The following is a 24,787-nucleotide window of genomic DNA, read 5'->3' on the forward strand; positions in this document are numbered from 1 at the left end:
ACGTAGAAGATCTGCGAGGTCAAACATGTTTTATATCGGTCCCCTGGACTATAAATGCATATATCGTTTTAACAGACACAATATAGCATAGACACATGTGCGTACGACTTTTTACCGGGCAGTCGTACGTACGGGCAGTCGTACATAGAAAGGGCATAAATTGAACTGCGAAGTGCGACAGTACTGCGCATCTTAAATATTGCGATGTAATCAGCGTCAGGGATAAATTAATTCCGGATTGCTGAGCAAACTACCTTTATAAAAATGAGGAATTGAAGGCTTGCTAAGACGGAGCAGTTGAGCACACCACTAGATGCCGTACAGGCGAAAGATCGGTCATTGATGCTCACGAAGAAGGACGTATCGAGGTTGGAGTTTCGCAGAAGGGCTACAATAAATTGCAGCTCCAACACCGAAGTGTAGATAATTCTCGAGCAGTAGGGGATGATGTTTCACGTCAAAGGCTTTGCTCAGGTCGCAGTAGACAGCATCCACTTGCTCCCTTTGCGTTATTGGCGAGGAAACCTGCATCGTAAAGCTTACAAGGTCAAAGGTCATTGAGCGGCCAGAAAGAAATCTAGGCTGATTTCGAACGAGAACACTTTTTACACAATACAACGATACATTGTGAACAGCTCATTCGACAAGCTCTTAAATGGCAGACAGAACATTAATCAGCCTATAGTTCTTGACACATCTTCTGGCGCAGATTTTAAAACATTTTCTAAGCACGCAAAAAAGTTGGATTGTTCTGAACTTATTTAATATTGATGTAAGCACAAGGTACAAAGGTTCTACCGTAAGCTTCGATAACAGCAGCCTCGGTGCCACATAGCCTCAGACACCTGAGGCATTCGCTGATGAACCGTCCCATTGCTCAAATAAAGAAAAGAAAAACCGTGTATTAACTATTCTGTCTGTACTGAGATATTTCAGAGTTCAATCGCTGTGTCCTGTACATGCATAGATAAACTTCCTAGGTATATTCTGTGGCGCAAAATACATTTTTTGAAAAGCGACTGAAGAAAGGAAGACAGTCCCTTTTGAAGAAATGTATTTTGCGCCACAAAGTACACCTAGGAAATCAAAGTACCAACTTGCCCAAGAAGAAGTCCTTTTGGCGTAGGTAAACATGTATGCTTAGCTCCGTTTTGCTCCCGCGCTCATTGTGTTCTTTTTCCCCATTTCTTCCTCTCTGGCAAAGGATTTCGTCTAGTCTATTTCAATTTTCTGCACATCGTTTGCTACGTATGACTTTTTAAGTGAAACAGTACAAAGGCCTCGTAGCTGTCTCTGGGCGCTATGAAAGCATTTGGTTGGGTGATTGATTAATTTCTATCATTTTATAACATTCCCGCCAAGTCATGGAGGGGCGCCCTGAAGCCAGCGGCATTAGAACGAGCGTCGACGAACTTTAATGTCAGTAGAGGGATACATGCAAATGTTGACAATGACAATGTGCGATGGAGTACGGCATAAAGGTCACTCCTAATACTATCAAGCATTGCGTCTATAAATGAAGTGACACAAAGGACCACCTTTAAAAATGAGTCTGCCACAGTAGTCAGTGTTTAGCCGAATTTTGTGTACTTTCAGCATATACAAGAGCTTTATGAACAATTAGCTTTTTTAATCGGTAAGAAACTGCAATTTATTAAAACAAATAAATTTACATCTACCAGGCCAAAAGCAGGAAAAGTTAGCATCCACGCTGCCAGAAAAAAAAAAATATGAAATGCGCTACGTGTCGCCCGCATCTTTCCTGAAAAGCATAATTACAGAAGACGTTTCGAACAATGAGTACCTGTTTTTGAAAGTTATTACCTGTTTTAAGGTATTAAACTTTTTTTCAGTGAATGGCTGCGAAACACTGGGCCAGAGAAAAAAAGCACGCAAAAACCTAAAAATTTCCTGCAAGCACACACACCAGCCACGAATTTTCCCGGATTCATACATCGATACATTTGCGATGGTAGATTCTCTTTCTGCTTCAGGCATTAGCCACGTCATAGCCAAATTTTACACCGCGAAACACGCATGCGGTCCTGCCCGAAGAAACTTCCATCCCACCTTGCAAGACCAGAGACCACACACACAACCAACCCGCGCGCAGTCTGCAGAAGCGGGCTGTGTCACAGACGCGAGAGAAGTAAAGAAATACACTGCTCCTAGTCGTTAATGTCCCAAGGAAAATGGTAACGGCCCTGATGCGTCAACCTTTTGCTGACTGTCCTGCTCTGGCCGCAGGCCTGACCGTTGAGTGCATATTAAGGGACAGAGCGATCCCCAGCCGCAACATGCTGCGTGGCCGCCAGAGGCCGGATCTGCCGGGCGACGAACGCATCCCAGGAGAGCAATAGAGCTAGCCGGGGCAACAGCATCAAGTGAATCGCCTGCTGCGAACATTGCGTCGTACCTTCCAGTCTTTCTTATTCGAATATTGTGCTTTTTGTTTTTGACGTCCCTCGTATATCTTACCTGTCTTCCATCAAAATCTCTCTAACTGTAGCACCATGTCTTGGATGCGAACGTTGATCTGTTAATTTAAAACAAACAAAAAGAACGACACACACGATGTTCTTGCGATTTAGTTTGATTCGTAGCTGCCGAGCGCATCTAGCACAAACGCACCTAATCGTTTCCAGTGTCATCAAATTTATCGCATGAAATTTGTGTTCGTTGACACCGCATTGGACTGATGCCAGGCAAGTTTTCGTTGCTAATAGGTACGGGATTATTAACGCAAGTACCGCGATTAGAAAAGACGAGGCAACTTAGAATGAACTGTCGCAAACTTAGGGCTCTACGTAAAGTGTATGGGTTAGTAATATTTATCAAATTAAGGTAGATTAAAATTCTCTTCGATAACGAGAAAGCTTCGCCACTACATAAACAGTACCGTTGGTCAACGGAATAGGACATGAACAAATTTTATAACTTCGTATTTACTTAGTTTTAAGGGCGAAGAAATACATAGAGGAGCATAAATTGCGAAGGTACACAAATATAGAAAAACAACATCAACAGCATGCACGATTCAAGAGATTACCAAGAAAGCATTTCGACATATATAAATGTAACAATGAACTACAACGCGTTTGCAAATGATATGGTAGATTGAAAGCGCTTTCAGTCAGTGCTTGTATTTCAGACTACGAAACTGAAGTTAATATTGGTGCTGCGAATGGGCTAATTACCCTTTAACTGATGATCACTGCGACATAAGGCTATGATGGAGAACAATAAATGAAATCACATGAAATCCTGTGGAAGTGACAAAAAAAATTATGAGGTTTTACCTGCCAAAACCACTTTCTGATTATGAGGCACGCCGTAGTGGAGGACTCCGGAAATTTCGACCACCTGGTGTTCTTTAACGTGCACCTAAATCTAAATACACGGGTGTTCGCATTTCGCCCCCATCGAAATGCGGCCGCCGTGACCGGGATTCGATCCCGCGCCCTCGTGCTTAGCAGCCCAAAACCATAGCCACTGAGCAACCACGGCGGAATGGAAGTGACAAACATTATAAAAAAAATAAGACGTTAAATTGTGGGGAGGAGTTAAAGATAAGGCAAGTTAACATGAATTTTTAATGGCTAACTCTACAGAAGTGCGAAAATATTTACGTAAGTCCTCGAGCCAAAGCCGACTTGAATGCGCGGGTTTGTCATGGTCGCTGCCTTTTCTAGTTTATAATGCACTGGCATTCTGTATAAGTGCAGTTTAAGATATAGAATCCTGACGAATTACATATTCTGATTCCATATTCAATGTGAGTTCGCCGCAACAGACTGCAAGAGATATTGAGAAGAAGACATTTTTGAGAAATAACTTGCATAGGCTTGCGTTATCGAGAAAGCATATGCAACGCCCTTTTCTAGAAACACTGTAGAAGAAACTCCCATAGAGAAAGAGATTCAACAATAGCGGACATACCCATAGATCCCAGCGGCCAAATTGACTGTAGCGCGCCAAGCGAATGGGATTAACGTCTTGCGGTTTCGGTTTTGGGCGCGCGCGTTTTGAACGCCAGCTGGTACACGCCACGCCAGCTCCGCTGACCGGCGCGGCATTTTTTTTTCGCTTCTACTGCAGAACCACGCACGGCCTTGGCACGGAATCGTTTTATTATTTAGTAAATATGATTGAGAATGATCTTTACAAGCCTCCACCGAACATGTGCCATGTGCGATCTCATAAAGTAAACGCAAGACATCTTCTGAAATGATGAAATGTTTATTTTGTTCGATATAAATGCTCGTTCCGGGCTTTCTGTGCATACATCCAAAGTTCTTGCACCAGGTAAGCAGCAGTCCTTGCCGTACGGAGCTCCACCGGATGCCATCAGCTGAAAAAAAGTAAAATGGAAGCGTGTATCGTATGTATTTTGGTATACTGACCTAAAAGGAATATTGCGTATAGAGGCGACAGGTGCGTAAGTCGTGAATGGGCGGCATTACAGATAAATTCACTGTTACATACATTTCGTAGCAAATAGCCTCCTCCCAAACAATGTCATAAAAGAACAAGAAAACATCTGATTTTCAAGCATCTCTCCCTTCCCGTGCATTATTTCCTGCACTTTAAGAGCGCATATTCATGGGTGCCTGAGCGTTTTCAAAACAACTTGGCCTCAGTGGACGCGATGGTACGCCAAATACACAGAGGTGGCGACAACGCTGTTTCTGAGTTAGACCATGTTACACGCTCGGAGAATGCCTTCTACTCGCACTCAAGACAAATTCGTGGGCGCAAGCCTTTTTTCAGTCGCTCAGAAGACAGATTGTCAAGTTCTTGGTTTCTGAGCTCCTCGGCGTTACCTTTTACGCGTCCTGCCGGCGCAAGCAACACACTCCGTGTTACCACTCTTGGCAATCGCTCGTCGCGTTTTCGACAAGCGCGAGTATCGAAAGAAGGTATACATATGCTGTTGCAGGGCCATAAAAAGCATCACAAAGTTGTCCCACTAAAATTCAGAACACGCCAAAGTAACTGTCACCACGGCCGGCTTGCTTTTTCCCTAACTGCTTCACAACCCCAGGCGCGGCAAGCATGCCTCAAAAGTGTTCCAAAAGGTTACAAAATTAAATACAATAATTTTGAGGGTCTGAGAATGCGTCACGAACTTGTCGCAGTAAGATTCGGCATACGCGAAACTGCGGCACAAAACTGCGCTGCTTTTCGCTAACCGAGGTACAACGCCAGGCGCGGGGCGCGTACCTGAGAATTATCCAAGAAAGTAGCGAAATACTATAATGTTAGGTGTCAGGGAAAGCGTCACGAATTTGTCCCTATAAGATTCCGTACACGCGAAAACGTCAGCATGGTCGAGCTGCATTTTGCTAACTGCCTTACATAGCCGTGTGCGGCAAGCGTGCCCAAAACCTAACGAAATAAGTCGCAATAATGTTGTGGATCATAGAAAGCGTAGCAAATATCTCCCATTACGAGTCATTAACTCAAATTAACTGCGCCAGAACGGCCGAGCTAGTTTTCGCTACTACGTCACTAATCTCGGTTTTGTGCCGTAAACCTAAATCTGCTCGAAATGCGTCGCAGACTGTCCAACAATATTTCTCACCTTGCCGTAGTCCGATAGTGAAGTGGTGCCATGTAGAAATGCAGAAGGAACGCTAGAAAACGCCGGGAGCCCAACGCCGGGGCTTGTTGGGTTTCACGTGCTTCACGAACTTCACATGCGCAGCCGGCCTCGCTCGCTTCGATGACTCGTCTGGCGCATGACGCATCATATTGCGCGTCTGGCGTGCCGCTAGCTTGTTGCTAGGTTACGGAAGAAAAATAGGTCGCGAAGTATAAGTTTATTTATAAACTTATGTGTGGTGTGTGGTGATGATGTTGTGATGATGTGTGGTGTGCATTACCAAACCGCTCATCCAAACAGCATAATTAGGGGCAGCGCGAGAGATGCTGACGTTTCGTGTTTTCTTTTTAGCTGCTTTATGGCGCAACAGCGTACAGGGATGCACCTACTGATATACTGAATCTATTTTAAGTGTATCTCGAATTTCTAGGAGGATAATAAATCGCACGAGCTATTGCCGAATGCTGAATTCACAAAGGCAAGTGAAAATGAATGGGACATTACACTTGCCGTAATAAAGTATCAAATAGTATGCGATGTTGCGTGAAAGCTAGGCGTAATAACAATGTTAATTCACCAGCAGCGTGCTCTCCAAAGACCGGACCGCAAGAAATCACATCATGAAAACTTTCAAACATTTTGAAGCCCAATGCGTGAGTGTTTAATTGCGGCACTCTAGAAATTAAAGTAACTAAATGGAGTTTATTGGAGCGACAGCGGCCAAGGTGTGAAACACAAGGTGCTATGAAATCAAACTGAAAAACTACAAAAGTTGTTTTGATCACTAGCTGGTGGAAAGAGCCGACGTTGTCTAGAAATTTAAGCAGGTCAGGTAATTGCACTACTGTGTTATCTCCTAGAATTAAGGCAGGGTGTATATGTATTATAAAAGCATGCGCAATTTTTATATACTGTGGCACAGTTTTCGTCTGTGTGTTTCAATATGTGTACGTGTAAGTAAGATGTGTCTCGCTGTTAGCGGTTCTTGGCACTTCTCGCATGTTGGTGGGTCTTTTTTGTAAGTAAAAAAATGTGTTTAAGGGGTTTGTGTCAAATCCGTAGTCGGCATAAACTACTTTAATAAAACCGTTCCTAGTGAATAAATGACTTGCACTCGCCAAGCACGGGCTGAGTAAGATGCAGCTTGTTTGTGGAAGAGTGCCATTCGCGTTACAATTCGCTCGGATAGTATCTTTGTAAGGAAGTGCAATGTTCTTTATGCATTTCTACACTGCCATGGATGCGCATCTATCTGCTGCTTCCTTACCTGGTATGCCAACATGGCTTCGGAATCCAGAGAAATGAATTGATCTGCCGTATTTGTTGAGTCACCATGCTTAAAATATCCCCTACCAGGGATTCACACTCGGATTTCCGATTTAGAGCCTTCAGGATACTTAACTAATCAGTATATACGATTGTATTTTCTTGTTTGTCAGTGATTATGTTTTCAACTACCATCAATACAGCATAAACTTAAGCAGTGAAAGCAGAGACATACTGTAGTATTCTAACACTTGTTTCCTATTTTTTTCGTTACAGTCCCTACACCCACGTGCTCTTGTGCTTTAGAGCCGTCAGTGCAAAATTCTGTGTAATCTTTATATTTTTTTCTCGAATAGCTCAAAACTCTTGTATTATCTGTTCTTGTGGGGTGCCTTTTGTTTTTAATATATGTTAGTGTCCAATTCCATAACTGTGTACGTATGATTAAAAAATATCGGGACCATTGGTTAATTTCCTGTCTTCTCTTTTATTAAATAATGAGAGTCTCGAACCCGGCAACATTCATGCCTTCAGGTAGGTTTATTGACCAGTTGCTTTCACCCAAAAAGATCGCGTCATCGTGACGCCTGCCGCAGAAATGATATTCCACATCCGCCGCGAAGGTTTGTAAGTGGTGGCGCTGGCTAACACTCCCAGGGTTAGCATTAGTAGTAACACATAAATACCCCAGAAAGTGGATGGGAAGACGACGCCGCGGTTGCTCAATTGGTGGAGCATCGCACGCGTATTGCGAAGACGTGGGCTCGTTCCCCACCTGTTGTTATTGCTATTTCATCCACATTAAATTTCATTATTTATAATTTCTTTACTTGGATTGGTAGGCACAATTCCCCTGTATTGGCCTTGGTGTCTTTGTTTGTTGGCTCCTAATGAGAGGGATCTGTTGGTCATACGGCCGTACTGTTAGTCTTCGTACCTTAATTACATTTTTCTCCTAAAATCTTTCAAGGAGCTCTTCGTCACTGAGGTTCAGGAAGCCTTTATCTGATAGTACTCCCCTGCTTTTGTTGAGCAAGCGGTGCGCAGAGATTGTAACGTTAACGTCCCCGATACTGAAGAGTACAGCAAGCTTTTGAACTTGTTCTTTCTTAGTCAGTTCGATGAGGAGGTCTCCGCTTGCCATTTTTGATGCTCTGAAGCCAGGTTCAATCGTGTTTGCTAGACATTTAGAAACTAGGAATGGTGACAGTTCTCTTGCGGTAGTGTTTCCTTCACTGTGAAAAATGTGGTAGTTAGGAAATGTGTCTTGGTTTGTTTTCAATAAGAAATGGAAAGTCGGTTTGGCGCGCCCTCTTTTCAGGGGCGATCTTGGAAGCGGAAAGCGTTTGCCATGTAAGCCTTGGTAAATTCGGCGGCGATGGTGCCCACCCACCACCGAACCGAAGAACGGGACGCTACTACGTTGGAAGAATGTCTGCAGAGACCAGCCATGTATCACCGCTATAACCTAATATAATGTAACCCAAGTTTGGATAAATACTCCAGCTTAACCCTTGCCGCCGGAAAACTCGGAAGTGAACAGTCAAGAGAAGACAGAAAGGATTGAAAGTGAGAGAGACGAAGGCTGAAGAAGAGGACAGGAAAAGGCGACTGCCGATTTCCTCCAGGGCGGTCTGTGTGAAGCAGAAGCGAAAGATGCGTGTGGCGTCCATCCGGGGGCCGCAATTCTTGAAACGCACGGCATGGGCTCAACCACCAGAATCCCTTCTCCAGACGCGGCTACGCCGTGCATGGATACACGCAGGAGTGTCCAATCCCCTCATGTGCTCGTGTACGTAGTGTCACAACACACCAAACGCCTGCTGATGCAGACTATAGGAAATAAATTCGACTTTGATTCGGAAATAATTTGCAGAAGTGCGCAGTCTTTAAACACGGTAACGTTCTCATAATGTCTGTGTAACACCGTTTTGGCGTGCACTACTTGAGGTTCCCAATGAAAGCAAAAGAAAATGTTAACCCATCTCGTTTCCGTTTAAATCACTTTTGGTCTTTTCGGCAGCTTTAATTCGATGTTGACTCATTGGCAGTTACGGCAAAAGTTTATTAAACCAAAAGGAATTATAAAGCGCTGATGACGATATGGCGAAGCAAAAAGCCAAGTAGGCGTGACAGAGCTCTTGAGAAGCCGCGGCGCTTTTCCTTGGGTAGTATGTTTATGGTACGTGTGAAAGCGTGAAACGTTTGACAGCCAGACAAGAACCCAAATACACGAGGACGTTTCCACGTGTATGTTTGTACTTGTCTAGCTGTCAGACGATTCGCGCTGTCACACAAAACGCTTCAAAAGCAAATAGCCAAATAAATCACGTTATTTAGGTTTTTTATCAATGTTTCTGGGGCTGATGATGTGCGCGAACCATATTGTGATGCTTTATGGTACCTGCTGACTGCTTGGTGTTTTTTGTTGTGCGTTCAGGTTTGGAAGTGACTCCTTTCGGTAGCATATTTTTTGTGTGGCATACCGAATCGCACGACTATGCTCCCATCAACACTGCTATTCCAATTGACACACGCACACTCTCGTGGAACTTTCTCGATGGTCCGTGTGGACGCCTGAACGACATAAATTTGGAGCTGTGGAGTGTCCAGCCATAGAGACACTATTTACGCACTACATCAATTTAGCGTGACTTTTGCAGAAATCCGCTGCCCTGCAGAGAACATAACTTTAGTACACTTGCAGTTAAAAGTACTGTAGAACTAAGGCGACACTTTATATCGCTTTACTATACCGTGAGTGACACATAGAGACTTGCACAGCAGTGCTCCTATAACTGTGGTGTTCAAACCTACAAAGATTAAACAAAATTTTTCCAACGCTGTATGGGCACACCTGTCCGTGGTGTGGCGGGTCGCCATCGCTATATCACATTTCGTGGGGCTGCCAAAATCGACCACCAAATTTAAATACCTTTTTAGGTAAATTTCAATTATCTAACACTTTGGAGCAATGGGAGGCACAACTCGCCAGCTCTGACCAGGAGGTGCAGCTTGCGCTTTTGGATCACGTCAGGCAGGCAGCAGCAGCCAGTGGAGCCCTGGACTTGGGGCCCCACCCATCGAGCTCATAACCTTTCATCCCAACCCCTTTCAATAAAATTATTCCTTCCTTCCTTCCTTCCTTACAGTCTCTCTTGCTTTGTGAATAAAATTGACAGTCATTTGTCCGAATAATCGGCCCTGATAATAATACATCACTGTTATCACTTCCAGGGAACTTTAACCAGTTCTTCTTAGTTAATGACACAGTGCTCATTTAAGACAGAAAAAAAATCTGCAATGATGGCCGTAGTTTGTTCGCCAATGCCATTCTGTAGATTCAGTTCACAGACAGTAATTCGTCTTGTAGATTTCTCCATTGCATGTTTCTATTCGTGCTGACAGTCCAATTATGGCCGCAGATTTCATCTTCCTTGAAGGAAGGTTATGCCGCTGCTCCGCCAATGCCAGACCCTTACAAGTTTGCTATTACAAACGTAGCACTAATAGAGATTCACTGTGTTTTCTTAAGAATGCAGGGTGCAGTTTAGTTTTATGCACTACTTCACATTTTGCACCGACGCGTCCAGCGCTATGTTATGTGAGTACCAGCTTCCGAGCCCCTCCGTCATCATTTACTCAAACTCAGTGCAGAACAAATCGGAACAAATTGGAATTGGAACGTCGATAAAAAATGTTTTACAGTGAACTTCTCGCGAAAGAAATTACCTCTTATTTTGAAGTTATTGTCATTTCTCAAACTGGTAGACAGGAGGATCTATGTCATCCAGAAATCCTGATCGCAGGAAAGCCTTCACCCTGTTCAAACAAATTTCTCGATGTATGCATATCGTCTATTGTAGCTTCTCCCATACATCAAACTGTGCCTCAGTTTTCCTTCTATTTACTGCGTTTCTTCTGCTCATTCCAAATTTACGCGAAATTCGGTTCCTTTACTTAGCACAACTTTGTTTTCTAACCGGCACTTCGTCTTGCCTGACTGGAAAAGGAATGGAGGTTCAAAATTTTGCTTTCTTTTTGTGTGTTAGCTCTACTCGTTTGCCTCAGAGGCTAGAAACACTACTAAGGATTCTGGAGGGTAATTAAAACTCTGCATGTACGTTTCTTCCCTGAGGACTGTTTCGAAGATCCATCCACTTTGTTTTCTATGGCCACACACAGCTCTATACGGTGTGCTAACAAAAAGAAGAACGTCTCACAACTAAAATATATCGTGCAAAAACTTTAGAACACTTCGTTAGTAGGCTATGTAGATTGGTTGGTTCTTCGGGGCTTAGTTAAAATGGTTTCCCTAATTAAAGGGTGCGCAAAAACCGAATGAACACAAACTACTGGTCGGTTCATGTCAGTTCAGCGCTCCATACCCTTGTCTATTTTGTTGTTTGAGCGAACGATTTTTTTTAAATTTTGCGGTATTAAGTGCTTCCCTTAGTGAGAGAAGTGGATATTTTTGTGGAACAGCAATAGAGACAACAGAACATTCAGCCAGAATTTTCTTTTCGTTCCGAGGATACTTATTTCGATCTAATAATTTCAATTAAAAATTAAATACTCGCCCTGCAGTTTAATTGTACCAGTGGTGCTTTACTTCCTATATATCAAGTTCGTAAATACCTTTGAGAGATCAATATTTAATCAATTTTTGCACTATGCTTTAAGCTGTTGGATTTAATTTTGCGCACATTCTTGCACAGTGTGATCACTGTCATTGTAGTTTCGCTTAATATACATTGCACTGTCTCAACCTGTTTTACAAAGTCGTCCACATTACCGATATTAAAATCTATTAGCAAGAACTAGACATAAGTGATGATGAGTCAAATAAAAATAAAACAATGAAAGCTTTGTCCACTAGGCTACATTATTTTCTAGTTAGCATTTGGTGCCTTCGAGGAGGCTTCTCAGACTCTTAAACACAAACATAATTAGCACACAATGTGTTTGTCCCATGTTTTTCACGCGCTTTTGTTTCGCAGTTATGATTAACCAATAACCTCGATTTTTATCTCACACCCAGCTATTGATGCCAAAAAATGTGCACTCGCCAAGAATAAAAGAAAAATAAAGACCAGGCGTTTCGGGCCCCGTACGGGTCCCTTTATCACTTTTAGAATCATTTTGCATCCAATCAACTAGACACACTGTAAACAGCACGCGTGGTAATTTTCCTGAGATATACACCCGAACGCTGCGCTAAGTCATCCATGGACTCGCACTACTCATGAACTCATACAAATACTACTCATACAAATGGACTCGCACTACTCAGTCTGATCACGGGCGCTTTTCAACTCGGTTTCACTAACTCGCCTTATCGCCGTTTCCGTCTGGTCGGGGGGCCATGTCGCGCCCACCAACGCCGCAACGCGGGAACGCTGTAGTTGCCGCTCTTAGCCGCTGCCTTGGGGCCGGCAGCAAAAGACAAGAAAAACAGTGTTGAGCATCGCGTGCTCGCGCAGTGCACGCACAGTGTTGTTCTGGAAGCCTGCAGCGCTGGTCGCCGCAGCCGCCGCTCCACTCCCCACATTCACCACTCCGCCGATACAGATGTAGGGACCACGGCACAGCTCCTAGGCCGCCGTCACGATTTCCTACACACTTAACCACACTTCCAACGCGCCTCGTATTCACGCTGCTCTTAAGGAGTCCTAACTGTACGTGGCCTTCCCATGGCACTGTCACAAGAGAAATAAGCTGCTGGGCGGGTTCTTCTTTTAGAAACGAAGGTGTAGTTACATCACTCACTCCCTGCTTCGTATGCCACAATTGCCACTTCCCGGCAGCTACAGCTTATGCAACCGTAATCTTTACCAGGAAAAGCTGGCGGCGAACGCTGTGTGCGAAGGCGAGCTTTCTGGTTCTTTTTTTTTGTCTCCCCCACGATGCCAGCGCCGCAGCTGGCGCGGGTCCGGGACGACGAGCGCCATCTGCTGGTGCTGCAAGGAACGCACCGGCGCAAGCGCCTCCACAATGTTTGCCTCCGAACACGAAGGACCGACTGGAAGGTAGAGCTATACAGCATCCCTGTAAAAACTATATGGTCAAAACCGCGTCTTGATAATCCCGTTTTAGGCGTGTCGAACGGTTATGCGCAAGCCACGCATAAGAGAAACAACATGTCTAAATTACTCCCGAGCAACGCGTGCAAACGTCATGCGCCATTTGGCACCTACGAATGCCACCGACCTGCAATGTTTCCTCTAGTACTAAATTATAGATATATATGGGGATGCTCAAGAACGATACCTACTGCGCTGCCATGTACTAATCTGCCACAAAGCATTCTGGCCAAGGCGTCTAGAGTAAGTGACAGAAACTGCCCAGCTTTGTACAAAAGTCGATATAATGTGCTGAGTTCTTTAACACTACATTAGCGTGAACGTGATTTATTTATTCGGCTAATGAGCGAGTTTTTCCTATTTAACCACAAGAGTGGAGGCCAACTTTTATGTACCATTAAGTATCTTGTCCAGCACCACACCTATCTTCCCCCGCCCCACCCTTTCTCCTCGCTTTCGACGTATGCTGCCGATTTCGTTTTCAATTTCAACAATACTTCTGTCATCTCTCCTACAGCGAGATAGCACGTAGCCTGCCACATTAACGGAGTCTTTACTTTTTGAGGTCTTGGTAAATGAGAAAAAAAGAAACGAAGCTCACGTGCACGGCCTGACCGCATCTGCTATTTTCAGGTCGTTAGAAACGGCGGAAGTGTTAGTCCTGTTTGGTACTGTTTCGGCAGAGCTCGTATGCGGTAGACTGAGTCTGTGATGTGATTGCCGCTCACAGCCACAAGTTCATTTGTGCTAAACAAAAATTGGAGGACGCTTAAGCTTCGCCTTCAAGAGTGGAACGCGACAGCTTTTCCTTCGTCCCGCCAAGGGGTGTAAGACAATGCGCTACCATGGCGCTACGGCGCAGCGATCACTTACGAGGCACCCCACATCAGACTTTTCACCCACCAATCACGCGGTGAGCGTCGAGCAACGAAACGTGCGCCTGAGCAAGCGGAACGAACCAAAGAACTCGGTGTCTCGGAGGGGGAAACGATGTACGCCAGCCAAACGTCGTAATTGGCACGGGCAGAGAGATAGACAGATAGTGATCTAAAGAAAGGAAGGACGCTTGATTCTGCAACCCGTGAGGTAGCACACAGAAGCGTCGTCAGGGGAGAGGGAGTTCGGGTCGCGACACGCCTCGCACCGGTCCCCACACAGCTCCAATGCGTGCGTGGCGCGCCACCTGTCGGGGCAGCGCCGTACGTGAGAGGAGGGGGTCTTCTGTGTTTGCCGCAAGATGGCTCTGCGTGTGCGGAAAGCGCAGAAAAAATGTAGCGGAACGCACTTCGCTACTCGTGTAACTGCGACTGCTGTAATTTACACGTTCAGAATTAGCGATATACACCGCAGTATAACTTTCTACGGCTCGTTTCTAAGGCAACACCGCATTCACTAGAGGCGCTTTTGTACCGCTTTGAAGCATCGAACTCGTGGCTGAGTGAAAAAAGAAAGATTTAACAGAAGCTCTTACAGGCATTCGTTTAACTCTCTTAAGAACATCTCGTTCTGAACCTAAAACAAATACTGTACGATACTACGGTACAGGCAAGAATACATCAACGAGATCTTTGTACAACTTCTTACTAGTAACAGCGGCCAGATATTCACTAGAAGATCTTGCTTTTAGTATTCGGAAAGACGCGACCACTTCACGCAAAAAGGCACTTAAAGGCATTGGCCCCGTATACATGGACGGCACTACATAATCAGGCAATGAATCGCGCAGTCTAGCTTGAATCATTGTTCTCAGAAAAGCATCCTTTTGATCACGCAAAAAAAGAAACCTGCTTACAATCTGTTTGAGGAACAAATGTGACAACCCCAGCCCCCCATTGAACACTCTATGGAACAGATTACTACGACTTGTACGTTCCCATGTTGAGGCCCAAATAAACATCGCAAATACTCTATGCAGCTTTTGCACAAACGCTTGCATCACATAAAAGATTTTCGCGACATACAGGTACTCTTCCATACATACAGGCACTCTTCCATACATACAGGTACTCTTCCATACATAGAGGCACTCTTCCAGTGAAACCGTGGCTGCAAAGCAAAGGCATTTTTGTACCTTGGTCTGTGAATTGCTTTATATGCAAAAAACCGGAGACGATTGTGCATATCTTTTTGGACTGTCATGACGCAGTGCTTTTGTGGGACATTCTAAAACGTAGCCTTAAAAAGTAATTGCCGTTAAGTGCTTTCGGGATACGCTACCTGCCATGCGCGGAAACAGAGGGAGTGCCTGTCGATCTGTTAATGCTTCTGCGCATGTACAGTATGTGGCGAACGCGTATGGATATTAGACATGAGCGCATTGTTCAGGACCCAGCACATGAATACTTCATTTAAAGTGTGTTATATATACGCGAATTCTTCTGTGCACAGAGTGATCCTCCTGATTGGCTAAGTGCTTTGGACAAAGTGACTAGCCTACATCGTTCTTATCACACCACACTGATCCGGCATTGACTAGTTGTTTTTTATGGCCATGTAATAGTCACATTGTATTTTCTTTTGCCAAGCCGGTAATAAAAAAAAAGAAAACTCGTGGCTGAGTGGTAGCGTCTCCGTCTCACACACCGGAGACCCGGGTTCGATTCCCACCCAGCCTATCTTGCATGTTGTTTTTTATTGATGAAGTGCCTCCCGGGATTTATCGCTCGCGGCCAACGCCGCCGACGCCGACACCGACGACACCGGCTTTTCTGCGACATGAGCTCCTTAACGCTGTCGCGTTAATACGCTACATTGTAACTGAATGCGCAACGACACCCCTTGCACAGTCGCATGAAGTAAAAGTAGTTCCAAAAGGTCAAAAGAATTGCTTTCTCAATTTTTCAACGTCGAAGTACTTCGAAATCAGGCCTACCTCGTCCTTGTCGTGATTTCGTCTGACAGCACGCGGTTGCCCAAGGCGTTGCAAAGAACTCCTCCTTTCTAAGGGGAATTTTGAGCGGTGGTTATTTGGTGGCCAAAAGTAGTGGCTACTCGTTCGCCGGCCTGCTAATTTATTAAGGCATAATATCTCAGGTCTTCTTCCGCCGATCAACAAAGGTTATTTTTCTCATTTTTCTGATGATTCTAATGTGGAGAGGATTCCTTAAGTCGGCACAACTGCTTCCGTCAATTAATGTGCGCTTTATGAGGCTTCTTACCAATAAAGAAGCCTATCAAACGACAGTTTCTCTTTCTTTTTTGCTTTTCCCGCGAGCTTTTTCTCTTACGCTATGCTGAATGGTGTCTCAGTGCTCTTGGAATAATGAACGTCTCTCAGTCGTGTCTTTTTGATGGTTTGCTAAGCTTTCCATTCCGCAAGGAAAGCCAGAAGGTTCAAATTATGGCGAACCTAATTGCTCCTTCGAGCAACACTGAGTATTTATTGTTCTTCACCTGCGCTATTAGTCCTTCTTTATGTTTTAGTAGTGGCGAGTTATTAAGAAAACAAACAAAACTTCAAGTCTACTTATACAGATCGAGGCACCACAACGTAATAAGCGCAAGAATTTTATTTAAAACAAATTCATACACCACTATCTAGATTACATGCAACTATTAAACCACCATCGGAAGCCATACTCTGCCGATATTAGAATCAATAAAAAAAAGAAAACGAACTACAACCTGCTTGTGTGTTTTGTGTTGTTATTTTGTGTTATCAATAATGTTAGCTGCCTTCTGTATTTGGGATGAGTTCCACCTGATATCAGCGGAGCCCGAAGTATCATCATCATCAGCCTGGTTACGCCCACTGCAGGGCAAAGGCCTCTCCCATACTTCTCCAACTGCCCCGGTCATGTACTAATTGTGGCCATGTTGACCCTGCAAACTTGCTAACCTCATCTGCCCACCTAACTTTCTGTCACCCCCTGCTACGCTTCCCTTCCCTCGGAATCCAGTCCGTAACCCTTAATGACCATCGGTTATCTTCCCTCCTCATTACATGTCCTGCCCATGCCCATTTCTTTTTCTTGATTTCAACTAAGATGTATTAACGCGCGTTTGTTCCCTCACCCAATCTGCTCTTTTCTTATCCCTTAATGTTACACCTATCATTCTTCTTTCCATAGCTCGTTGCGTCGTCCTCAATTTAAGTAGAACCCTTTTCGTAAGCCTCTAGGTTTCTGCCCCGTACGTGAGTACTGGTAACACACAGCTGTTATATACTTTTCTCTTGAGGGATAATGGCAACCTGCTTTTCATGATCTGCGAATGCCTGCGAAACGCACCCCAGCCCACTCTTATTCTTCTGATTATTTCACTCTCATGATCCGGATCAGCAGTCACTACCTGTCCTAAGTAGATGTATTCCCTTACCACTTCCAGTGCCTCGCTACCTATCGTAAACTGCTGTTCCCTTCCAAGACTGTTAAACATTAATTTAGTTTTCTGCAGATTAATTTTTAGCCCCACCCTTCTGCTCTGCCTCTCCAGGTCAGTGAGCATGCATTGCAGTTGGTCCCCTGAGTTACTAAGCAAGGCAATATGATCAGCGAAGCGCAAGTTACTAAGGTATTCTCTTTACTGTTATCCCCAATTCTTCCCAATCCAGGTCTCTGAATACCTCCTGTAAACCTGCTATGAATAGCATTGCAGAGATCGTATCTCCCTGCCTGACTCCTTTCTTTATAGGGATTTTGTTGCTTTCTTTATGGAGGACTACAGTGGCTGTGGAGCCGCTATCGATATCTTTCAGTATTTTTACGTACGGCTCGTCTACACCCTGATTCCGCAATGCCTCCATGACTGCTGAGGTTTCGACTGAATCAAACGCTTTCTCATAATCAATGAAAGCTATATATAATGGTTGGTTATATTCCGCACATTTCTCTATCACCTCATTGACAGTGTGAATATGATCTATTGTTGAGTAGCCTTTACGGAATCCTGCCTGGTCCTTTGGTTGACGGAAGTCTAAGGTGTTCCTGATTCTATTTGCAATTACCTTAGTAAATACTTTGAAGGCAATGGACAGTAAGCTGATCGGTCTATAATTTTTCAAGTCTTTGGCGTCCCCTTTCTTATGGATTAGGATTATGTTAGCGTTCTTCCAAGATTCCGGTACGCTCGAGGTCATGAGGCATTGTGTATACAGGGTGGCCAGTTTTTCTAGAACAATCTGCCCACCATCCTTCAACAAATCTGCTGTTACCTGATCCTCCCCAGCTGCCTTCCCCCTTTGCATAGCTCCCAAGGCTTTCCTTACTTCTTCCGGCGTTACTTGTGGGATTTCGAATTCCTCTAGACTATTCTCTCTTCCATTATCACCGTGTGTTCCACTCGTACTGTATAAATCTCTATAGAACTCCTCAGCCACTGGAACTATCTCATACATATTAGTAATGATATTGCCGGCTTTGTCTCTTAACGCATACATCTGATTCTTGCCAATTCCTAGTTTCTTCTTCTCTGCTTTTAGGCTTCCTCCGTTCCTGAGAGCTTGTTCAATTCTATCCATATTATACTTCCTTATGTCAGCTGTCTTACGCTTGTTGATTAACTTCGAAAGTTCTGCCAGTTCTATTCTAGCTGTAGGGTTAGAGGCTTTCATACATTGGCGTTTCTTGATCAGATCTTTCGTCTCCTGCGATAGCTTACTGGTATCCTGTCTAACAGAGTTACCGCCGACTTCTATTGCACACTCCCTAATGATGCCCACGAGATTGTCGTTCATTGCTTCAACACTAAGGTCTTCTTCCTGAGTTAAAGCCGAATACCTGTTCTGTAGCGTGATCTGGAATTGCTCTATTTTCCCTCTTACCGCTAACTCATTGATCGGCTTCTTATGTACCAGTTTCTTCCGTTCCCTCCTCAGGTCTAGGCTAATTCGAGTTCTTACCTTCCTGTGGTCACTGCAGCGCACTTTACCGAGCACGTCCACATCTTGTATGATGCCAGGGTTAGTGCAGAGTATGAGGTCTATTTCATTTCTAGTCTCGCCGTTCGGGCTCCTCCACGTCCACTTTCGACTATCCCGCTTGCTGAAGAAGGTATTCATTATCCGCATATTATTCTGTTCCGCAAACCCTACTAATAACTCTCCCCTGCTATTCCTAGTGCCTATGCCATATTCCCCCACTGCCTTGTCTCCGGCCTGCTTCTTGCCCACCTTGGCATTGAAATCGCCCATCAGTATAGTGTATTTTGTTTTCACTCCACCCATCGCCGATTCCACGTCTTCATAGAAGCTTTCGACTTCCTGGTTATCATGACTGGATGTAGGGGCGTAGACCTGTACAACCTTCATTTTGTACCTCTTATTAAGTTTCAGAACAAGACATGCCACCCTCTCGTTAATGCTATAGGATTCCTGTATGTTACCAGCGATATTCTTATTAATCAGGAATCCGACTCCTAGTTCTCGTCTCTCCGCTAAGGCCCGGTAGCACAGGACGCGCCCGCTTCTGAGCACTGTATATGCTTCTTTTGGCCTCCTAACTTCACTGAGCCCTATTATATCCCATTTACTGCCCTCTAATTTTTCCAATAGCACTGCTAGACTAGCCTCACTAGATAACGTTCCAGCGTTAAACATTGCCAGGTTCATGCCCGAAGTATAATGCTAGGCATTTGCGATGTGATTTTTTTATATGAAAGGACCCCGCAATAGCGCATCGAATAGCTTCTACAGACTATTATAATAGAAACAATCTATTTCGACTTGCACATCATCGTAGCAATAAGATGAACTGCTCCTCAAATCCTGTTCCTTTACTCATAACCTCTCGTCTCATGAATTGGAAATATTTATTTTACATTATTATTACACATAAATTAAGGTTTTAGGGATAGTAACTTCGTACAGAGTATACGTTATGACGTTAAAAAACTGAAGTACTTGTTGAAAGGCAATGTGTTGAGTACAACTGAGTTGAGGGCCGTCTAAAGCAACACCGAATGCAGGTTTACCGCATTGATAAAGATAAACATGCATGATATCTCTTCAAAATGGGCACTTCACCTGCTAAATTGTTATTGTTTCGTTTTGCTCACCAAAAAAGAACTGGCGTTGGACGTTGTTTCTGGTAACACCGAAGGTTACGCTCACTTTCACCACAAGGTGCTTTTTTATCCTAAACACGCGTGAAATTTAAGAGGAAGTTGCATTGCATATCAACACACCGTGGCTGAAAGGGGTAAACATGCATCTGTATTATTATTAAATATTTTGTAATGCTCCAACGGCGCATGTATTGATAATGATGTTTTAGATATTCATTACTTACAAGGCTTACGTTAGGGGCTGACAAATGTGGCCGTAAGCGATACTAGGCCAGTGCTTGATTCGCTAACATTTATTTTGAATGCTTCTGCATCACATGTAGGTGAGACTCAATAGAGTGTTACGAGTACAAAGCAAATGCATCATTGCCTACATAAAAATTAATTTCGAGTTGAGCGAAATTTTGTATGCTCAGAGAGGAATAAACTTAACAGCGACGCAATTAAAACAACTCGATAACGCCTGTTATCGGCTATACTAAACATCATTTATAATGTTTTCCCCCACTTTGGTGTCTTGCACAGGAAATAATGCGGAAACATTTCGCACAATTCACATGTGGTTATTCTTAGGGTGCAAAAGAAGAACCGCTTGATGAGGAAGTTCCATAGAAATCACTATTGAAAGTACCACCCCTGCTTTGAATAATTGAACGCGTAATTCCGAAGGCAACAAAGCTCAATTTGCTCATTAAAATTTTATTCGTGTGAATCTACGTCAGATCCTTCAGAATGTCGCGGATTCGTAGCTTGAGAATGTTTTTAATTGTATATAAGCTTAGGGAAAAATATCTCGGACTTTGTGATTTTAAAGAAGGTCACAAGATTTAGGGCATCCGACGCACAGCAGGAGCAAGTGTTTAGGCATGTGAGTGTCAATGTATCTGAGGCAGCACACAACGGCAGCACACAAACAGAAAACGTGTCTAGACTGACTCTTTGATATAATTAACAAAACAAGGCCTAAAGCTGAGTTTATGCGGCTACATTGTGCGGAGATGCTAAGTGCCAAAACTGCTAAGTACTTCCTGATCACGATCCTACGTGCCATTCGCTCCCATTACTTACAGGGAGCCATCTCCATGTTGTGGGAAGTGTGTGCACCACTTACATCTAGAAAGGAGCCAAGGTTTTGCCATAGCACTGACCACACCAACCACCAGGCTTTGAGTTTTGGTAGCCTTGGCGTGCGTAAAAGCAAAAAAAAAAAATTCTGCGGAACAACAAGGCATTGTCTTAGATTTTAACGCCGTGGAGACACACCAATCCATTTCTCGCAGTGTAGGAAAGAAGTCGTCAACATGAATCCCGATGATGTGTTTTAGGGATAGAGTATACATGTCTGGAGGCCGTATATGATATCAAATATGGCTCTCCCAATTTGAACGTAAGAAGCTCATAGTCTCCGTAGTCTTCCGGAAGCTAATCCACCGCATAACAGCTTTGGCGACCATAACCATTCTCAGTGTGCACCTCGCCACCATGGCTGGCGTACCGAAGGCTCCTATGTATTCTGTGCGCAGCATTATGTCCCGGTGATCGATTAATCGAGGCAGGAAGGAACTCATCCTGCTCACCGGCTCCTCTTTCAGTCTCCTGATCTCTATCATCTCTAGGCGTCTATCCTCGATGCCTTGTGATTGCGACAGAAAACAGCGCTATGATGCGCTGTGGAGGTCGCTGATTCGTACCAAGGAAAATTGCCACCGGCGTGCACATCAAATCTAGTAGCGGCATTCCCAAGCAAGGTAATAAACACATAGTCGTGATATAGACCAGAGGGGATGGGGAAAAAGATCGACAGTGATAGAACGTAACGAAAAGAAGAAAAGAAAGCAGGAATTGAAATCTCTACGTGAAATGTAATCAGAAATGGGAAAAAGGAGCGCTAAACAACACCGCTGCAAAACCTGGGTCCCCATTTAAGACTGTATTGTTCTTTTTGTGTTCCTGATTTTGCGGGGTTTTTTTTTCTTTCTTCCGATGCCTGCCCAATTCCCTTTCCTCGGTGCCGTAAGATCGGTATCGTATCGTCCCCGTGTGTGTGAGACTCGTTTGTGTCTATGCTTCATTCCTTTATGGCGAGGTCGAACTGCCAACCCGCCTCGTAAAGAAGGAAAAGAGAAGAGTTAATGAAGGATCGGTGAATGGCCTGCCATTCGTTCTTTCCCCCTTCTTTTTTTCTACGGACCGCCTTATCGGCAGCCTTTATTCGCGAACTCCTCGGTCGTAAGAACGAACACGTGCGCCCGGATCCCCTGCCGCCAGCTCGGTACGCCGCTCATCCGCTCGTTTGACCGGTATACAAAGGGCACACACTCTGGTTCATTGTTTTTCCTCTCGACGGTGCCGTGTCACGTTCTTTCATAGAGATAACTTTTTTTTACGTGTGGTGTACTGCGTTGAGCGCACGGTGCGCCACGCTCTCAAGCCAACAGAAGCTCCTTCAATTTACCGCGATTCTTCAAAGAGAGGGGAGAGATGGCTAGTTGGGATGTGCACGTGCTGCGTGCACGAGCAACGCTTGTTGCGCACCGGGACGTGTTCCGGAGTAATGGAAATTGCTCTGGCATGGTGATGGCGCTTTGCCCATTAGCACTTAGAAGTAGATGTAGACCGTGCCGGCGCGAGTATTTTAATGCTACTAAGAACCGAAGCTAGTTACGTAAATACCTAGATCTAACGTAGAGTGTATAATGTTATAATAAAGATTTCGCGACTGGTCGCTTGCCGCTACTTCATTGGGGTGGCGCTATATGTTACCACATGGTGAACGAGTCTGTGTGAGACCAGCAATCATGTATTCGTTAAGCATGGATGTGTGTAACGACAACAAGAAGACGGCAGGGAGACGACGGCATCAAAGTTGTGGTGACCGCGATGACAATAAGTCGTGGACAATGGCGACGACTATAGTTTGGCCACAATGGAGGTTACCACGGCATCAGTCCGCGGCAATGTTGGAAAATCGGATGTGGGAGATAGCATTATTGCAGTACCTGAGCTACTCGGATCCACTAGGAGGGGCGCCCATTATACTTCCAGAAGAAATCGAAATGTATGTTCAAGAAATTAGCACAAGTTAACAGCTCCTAATTATTTACTTTACGGCACATATAGCAATTTACGAATTGTTCCCGGTGAGTTTGCAAGGCATACCCATGGAATTCTAGATATGCGCCGTGAAACTCGCAGTAAAACGCACTGTTGTACCGCTTACTTAATTATCAAACTACCGCTTTATGCATTCAAGCAAAAAGTAACTGTAACACCTCATGCATTTTGTCGCACACTTAGGGAAAGAATATCTCTTAACTGGTGTCATCCTGAAAATTTGTTCCTAGCGATTACGTCTTGCAAACTCGCGGACTGCCATTCGTATATTGAAATTTGTGCCATAAAGCAATTATTTAAAAGGTAATGACAGATTCTTTTGTTAAACATTTGGTTATGCATTTCGTTTTCTCGTGGAAGTAATGTACTTCGCTTCGAGTAAGCGAGCTCAAGGACTACTATCACGCTATCCGTCGCAGGCAATTTAAAAAAAGTTTTGCTTCTAAAAATACACCTGGTATATATGACACCTAGATTACGACGAGAACGACACAACTACGACACAAGGATGGGAGAAATATGACGGGTAATCCCGAAGGCTTGGCACTGCGGACCGAGTTGCTAAGGGAAGCAGTTAGGAAAAAAGCGCTTCACTTCTTCACTGCTTCTTTTCCTATACCAACAAGTAGGGGCCGACCAGGAGGACAATCTGATGTCATATTGTTACGCGTATAAAGCTACTGATGAGATTCATTTGGATAGATACAGAAGGTTGACGGTGACAGAAGAGAGGTTAGCGGAGCTACGTCCACTTTTCGTTCTCGTTGGTGACGTCATCTCCAACATGCCTGCTTTCCGTCGCTTGCACATGGCCGCTTGCGGAAAACTGCATGATTATGAAAAACAACGACGTACATTAAAGCCACAAAAGCCCCTATGTGTATGTGAATAGATCACCACGACGTGCACTCAGTTACCGTTCTGTCAACTGTCGTTTCTGCATAATCAAAAACCACCGCATCTTTTTTCGTTCGATGGATACTAAAACACATGTAGTTAGATTTATTTATTTTTTTATTTAACCATCCTGCAGGCCCATTCCTTTGCCCTAGCAGGAGGGGCATCTTCGGAATGACAAACAATAACAGCAATAAACTAGCAAACGGCAAAAGGGGCAAAAGAAACAATGCTAACACATTGGAGAGGCAATTTTCAACAAAACAAAAGGAACAAAAACAGACAGAACAGGACTAAACCAGCAACAAATACGTACATCTATACAATTACAAGTAGCTATTGCTCACAAAAGAAATGTTCAAGCTCTGACGAAAAGTCTTCGGCCTTGATGACATTTGGCGGCAACTCATACGACTCTAACTGTTCTAGGGAAAAAAACTGTATTTGTAGAAATTAGTTTTCGCAAAAATAGGCCTCAGTGAATGTTCCGCTGTGTGCCTTGTTTTCCTAGTAGCAGCAGGGTGAGCATAACTTGGTTTAGATAGGGTTATATTTCCGGACATAAAATTGTAAAGTAACAAAAGTTGGTTTATTTTTCTACGTATCTCCGATCTTGTAATCTTATTACGTTTCATCAGTGACTATGGTGAATCCGTCCTTCTATATTTTCCGAATATAAGCCATACAGCCTTTCTCTGAACACCCTAAAGTTTTATTATATCTTTCTAAACATATGGGTCACACAGTGCAGACGCGTACTCCAGCTTCGACCTAACACATGCGTTATAACCTAGAAGCCGAACACTTACAGGAGCATTTC

The 24,787-nt window shown here is 44.1% G+C and overlaps 1 long non-coding RNA gene across 1 annotated transcript in view; it reads right to left on the reverse strand.

The window, feature by feature from the left end:
• Positions 1-238: 238 nt before the first annotated feature.
• The window catches only part of LOC140215970 (uncharacterized), a 91,020-nt gene continuing 66,471 nt past the window's right edge, over positions 239-24,787 (reverse strand). Inside the window, exon 2 of the long non-coding RNA XR_011892587.1 lies at positions 239-525. This is a non-coding gene — a long non-coding RNA (uncharacterized lncRNA). The remainder of the gene's footprint in view (positions 526-24,787) is intronic.

Source organism: Dermacentor andersoni, chromosome 2, assembly GCF_023375885.2.
Source record: "Dermacentor andersoni chromosome 2, qqDerAnde1_hic_scaffold, whole genome shotgun sequence".
In the NCBI taxonomy this organism is placed as follows: domain Eukaryota; kingdom Metazoa; phylum Arthropoda; class Arachnida; order Ixodida; family Ixodidae; genus Dermacentor; species Dermacentor andersoni.